The following is a 6,000-nucleotide window of genomic DNA, read 5'->3' as shown; positions in this document are numbered from 1 at the left end:
ACCTGGTGAGTTCCAGATTCTAATTAATTCTATTGCTCAGGCTCTTCACCTTACGTTTCAAAATTACGTTTACGGTTTTAAATATTTTTTGTATTATTATTCATGGAGATTGATTTGTTGTGCAAGTATTTTATATATTTCCTGTTACTATTTTGTAAACCACCTGGAATGTCAAGAAACACACAGAGAGAGTTATATATACCAGTAAATAGCTGCAGTCAACCTGTAAAAAATATTAATTTATATGATCTTAGACAATTAACATCACATGATTACCCTCACACCATTGTAAATTATCACTTAGATTGCATATAAATTTTAGTTCCATACATTCCATTATTCCATTATTTACTTTATTATATTTATGAGAATCAAAATACTTGCTACCACTTTGATTATATGTAAAACATTCAACTGGAGATAATACTGAATATCAAAGGAACTTAGGACTTTTTAGGTGTTCTTGAGCTACAGTGATTGCCAGGAACGAACATGACAATCTGAGGTTGGTGTATGTTAACCTCACCTGGCAGGCCACAAGCTCCCTATGCTTTAGAAACAATATTGTTAGGTGTTTCAGAATGCAAACTATTTCCTTTGTGGCCAGCACAGTGTACAATATTACCATTGGAATACTTTAATTGACTGCTTGGCCTCTTGATAAATGACCTATATTCATCATCCTATATTGATGTCAAAATCCTCATGATATTGCATCCATATTAAAGACATTGAAACGCAATGCAGTTCTGTTGCTGCAGTATTGTAGAGAAATCGCATCCCTGCGCTGATCAATGGAAAATGTGATATTAAACACTCACACATGCACACTGTTTCCCCTCTTCCAGGTGGACCCACAGAGTTAACATTTAACACATTACTGTGCCATTATAACTTGCTGTTTGACTTCCTACTCCTGTGGTTTCCAGGAAACCAGTCACACATGTGAGTTACAGTTGTTGGTTGAATTGTTGCTAAGATGCTTTCCCAATTGCCCAGTTGCCTCTGTCCCCCAAAGCATATATCATTCACAGAGCCATTCAGCAGGGGCAGCCTAGCATGATCTCTCATATATCACCCCAGAGTGCGGTGTCATGATGCTTTAAAACTGTGTACTGAGTAGTTTGGCTTCGACTGACCTCCCTGTGCATCTGTTCTGCATGTTTTCATGTAGTGCTAAGCCTTATGTGTTTAAAAAAATAAAGCCAATAGAAAGCATCTGTGTGACTAGATGATTGGCTACGTATCTTGTGCCAGACTCATACTGTCTTCTAAGTTTAGCTTGTGGTTTAGCACAATATGAGAAAACAATGGTGTATTTTAATTGCTCATGCTGTTTTAAAATATATGTGCATTTTTGGATTCTTAGGAAAATGTATTGGCATCGAGAAAAATGTTTTCTTGCGTATTTGTTTTTCAAGTTCGTTGCTATCCAATTTTAGTTTGTATCAACCGGCACTATTGCAACATCATACATTAGCATCTTGTGCTTGTGTAACATTTGGTAGAATTGAAAGCAATGCTGGATCATTAAAGGAAAAAACCGAAAAATTATCTGAAAATTTATCAGAATTTCTGATTTATTGTGAATGCTTTCCGTAATTTCCTAAATTTCCCCATCCATGAAAGCCATTTTTAAATACTGGTGTCATATGATCATCTTTGCAGCAGTGGTGGGTTGCTCCCGGTTCAGTCCGGTTCTATAGAACCGGTAGTAAAACCGGCAGGAGGCTCCGCCCACCCACCATGACATCATCATGGATGATCTGCGCATGAACAGAAGCTTTTGCGCATGCGCGCTTCCATTGCGAACCAGTAGTAAAGGTAAGTAGAACCCACCCCTGCTTTGCAGTGGACGAAGGTATCGATTAAACAATTCATTTTTTTGTATGAAGAACAGAAATTTCACATAGCAATATATTACGAACTGTGTTAGATGTCATCTCAATTCGATGAATTGTTTATTGTTTTTAATGTAATAGCAAGATTATCCTATTTGGCTACATCCTCAGACACCCTTTTGTTTTTTGAAAATATGAACCCAGATGACTTTTATCCTATAATTTCAATAGTGAAGCAGGTGAAAACATTTTGTTCCTTCTTTTTTATTTGCTATATTCTTGATACATATATGCAGATTAGGTTTTATCTTATCTTAGTTTAAATTTTAAAGTGAATGCCTGTATAAGGCTAAGACTAGCTAGCTAACCAAAATACCAAAGCAAGCACTGATTTTTTTTTCTTTCTTCCTCTCTCAGGTATGATTTCCTGGAAAATAAGGCTTTGATATGCCATTAGTACATATTCTATGCGTGGCCTACTGAATGAAGCATTACAGTTTGCTGTTCATTGCTTTTCAATATCTGACAGTTTGTGGTTTGTCTTTTTTACTGTGCGAAGCCCACAATGCAAAGCTGAGCATTTTTGCTACCCCAAGGAGATATAGAATCCTGTTTCAGCTAAATTCACTCCTTTAAAACTCTACATTGAATAAAAAAATATTTTGATCTAGAAACCATTCTTAATACCCCATAAACATGAACTGCCCGAGGGAATAATAATAATAATGAAAACCACTGTCTTCTGTTAAAAACAAGGAAATACTTTGCTTGCCTTGTCCAACTTGAAAGATAACTTCAGAAAGAAAACCTAAGAGCACAAAGAAAAAAAATGTAGAGGAACTTACTAAAGATTACTGAAAAATGCCTGCCTCAATGAGCTACGGATGATACATGCAAAGTCATATACATCTAGCTATGTAGGCCATGCCTTTTGTAGAAAATGATATATATGACAGCAGAATCATTTCATTAACCAATGGTTGTTGTAATAATAATATGTAGATCTTTATAAAACATTAAGGCATTATTATAGGCAATCATGTTTTAACTGATTTTTTTTTTTAAAAAAAATAATGCTTTAACAATCTGTATCTGTTTTATTGGCAACTGTTCTTTTATATGCTTCTTCTCCTAATTATATAATTACGAATGGTTATTATTTGAAAAGAAATTTTAAAGCAAACCTTCATGCTGATGTTAACATATTTTAATTTTAAGACTAATCATTTCCCAAATATTGGGGGTTTGCAAAATTTAATCCAGGAAATACAGATAATTTGGGCCCTCATTTCTGCTGTCCATGACATGGTAAAGTGCATTTTGATGTTTCTCATAAATTTATTTCCAAAAATTATTTTATTTCTCCAACATGTGGTTCCCTGTTCTGGAACAGAGTATAAAAACACTTATTTTGCTGATCAGTGGAAAACTTAAAGATGGCTCTTTCTTGCAAACAGCTAATAAATATAATTTCTATTTTTCTACCGAGGATCTTGTATTACATTTACATCACCTTATTTTTAATGTACTTTTGGAATCTAGAACTTGGTCCTAAAACAATGTTTTTCAGTTACCCTCTGTCCAACCCTTAACTAAATTAGGCCTTTGAACAGTTCCAATTATTTGAATTTGTATCCAAATAATTTTAGCAGGTGTTATACAAAGGTTAGGATATACAGAATTCTAACTACAGAGAATGCTTTGCAAAATAATGCAATGAACACTGCTTCAATTTCCAAGTTTGCTGAGGAGGCTGGCTGCCAAATTTATTCTCCAACTGGCTCACACATTACTACGGACCGAAGTACTGAATATTCTGTGTCTGACGTAGCCTAAGATGTGGTTAGATACTTTTGTCTGGCAGCTTTAATGAGGTTTTCATGAAATTCTCATAGCAGAATCTCATTTATTTTTCTGAGATTTACAAGTTTGTTCTTTTAGCGTAGATATTGATGGGAGTGTGGATGGATTAGACAAAAGCTTAGGAATCCTGGTGCATAATTTAGGAAGACAACCTATGTTTCATTCATATTGAGTGGTTACTCTTTTAAACTTTGTTCTATATGCTTGTTCTGCACAGTTTTCACTGAGTATAGTTACCATGTGCCTGTTAAATACTAGAGTATATGACCAGGAGCAGTCGCATGGATGGAAGAAGGGAAGAAATACAAACCATGACTAATAGTAATAATAATAGAAATCTGAAATTGTATTGTATTTCTCTAATTTGGCTTTGCCATGCTTTAGTTTTACTTATCATTCACTATTTTTGTATATTATTTCAGACCAAAAGGCAGAATATGCACATTTGAAAAAGTGTAATAGTAGTTTCTAATTAGTGCATTATATCAACCTGGGTATCTTGAGCACAAAATAATGACACTAAAGATCCTGATGCATGAATAGATTAGATACTTGGTTGGGAAGACAATTAATCCATGTTTCATTCTGACCAGTTACCATTTTGTATTCTCCTGGTTGGTGATAATCAGAAAGTGTACAGATCACAGGTGGGTTTCAGCAGGTTCTGACCAGTTCTGGAGAACCAGTAGTGGAAATTTTGAATAGTTTGGAGAACAGGTAAATACTACCTCTGATTGGCCCTGCCTCCATCTATTCTCTGCCTCCTGAGTCCCTGATTGGGAGGAAATGGGGATTTTGCAGTAACCTTCCCCTGGATTGGGGAGGGAATGGAGATTTTACAGTATCCTTCCCCTGACACGACCACCGTGCCACACCCACCAAGACATGCTACACCCACCAAGCCACACCCACAGAACTGGTAGTAAAAAAATTTGAAACTCACCACTGGTACAGATGTTTGCTAATATAAACTAAATTTTATTTCTATAGCTATTTCTATATTCTTTAATATTTGTGATTGAACATAGGTTGTGATCTTCTTTTTGTTGAATTTCATTTGGACAATTATTATAAATCCTCCAATATTTATCAGAATGAATAAAAGCCACCATACTAATATTGCCCCAGTGGATAGGATTGGAAAATGAGTTGTATTTGCTTAGGAATATATTTCAGGTAAAATTCCCAAACATAGAAGCTCTCATAAAATGGCAGACTGGTCTAAGAAGCAGGAAGCTCTCTTTCACTGGAAATAGTTAAGCAGAAGAGGAACAGCCACTGGTGAAGGATACTGTTTTACTTACACCCTCCATTCTAAATACTGATTTGAGTAGGAGATTGGATTAGATGTTCCTTCCAGCATTAACGATTTGATGATACATTTGGCCCAGACATATTGAAGCAGATCAATGACAAGTAGAGATTAAAGGGAATCTTTTAAGGAGTCAAAGGGTTCAGGCTCGTCAAGTGAATTTCATCCTGTGGTTTTGACCTAGTCCATGCAGACAAACAATAAGGAATAACACTGTTCACAGAAAGGCCAGCCAAAGAGAATGAAATCATAGCTACATTGTATTTTGTGCATGTTTGTTTGTATGGCGGAGTAATTCTGATACATCTAATGGAAGCAAAATGTTGCTGTTTACATGAAACATCTGTCATTTTTGAGGCTTTTTGTTTTTTACAACATTACCAGTACATGCTGTGTTTTATATAGGCTGGGCTTTTGTGGGCAGTTACACATAAAATCCATGATGAGGTAGCATTAAGCTTTTAAGTTTCACTGTTGGAGAACTGCATTACTCACCAACACACCAAAGGTCCTGACACAGAAGTGGCTAATAATTCTCAGTAGTAAACCACAGCATCACGTAGATTCTGCATGATATATATCTTCTTAATTTTTAAAGGTTTCTGTGGTAATTCCTTGTCTCTGACTGCTTTCCTCCATTTAAATTCTTATTTAACTGTGGAAACAACGATACCACAAGATTGTAACAAACAAATAAATAAATAAATAAATTCTACAAAGGGTGGTGTGTGGTTTTGTTTTGTTTTTTTACTATAGTAAATGAACTTGCAGATTTTTACAGGGATTTCAGGCCTGTATACAGCATCATGATTTTACGGTCAATCTAAATAAAGAAGGAAGTAGACTCATATATATATATCACATTTTATATACTCAATCAACCAAATGCATAAAGAAGATCTTGCACGCACTACAGGTCTTCTACAAGCTATTAGTGTAAGTAATTGTGAGGTAGTTGGAACAACCATAGACTCATTTATATAC

The sequence above is a fragment of the Pantherophis guttatus genome, chromosome 3 (genome assembly GCF_059756535.1).
Source record: "Pantherophis guttatus breed Tessera chromosome 3, ASM5975653v1, whole genome shotgun sequence".
NCBI classification, from domain to species: Eukaryota; Metazoa; Chordata; class Lepidosauria; order Squamata; family Colubridae; genus Pantherophis; species Pantherophis guttatus.
This window is presented reverse-complemented; position numbering follows the sequence as displayed.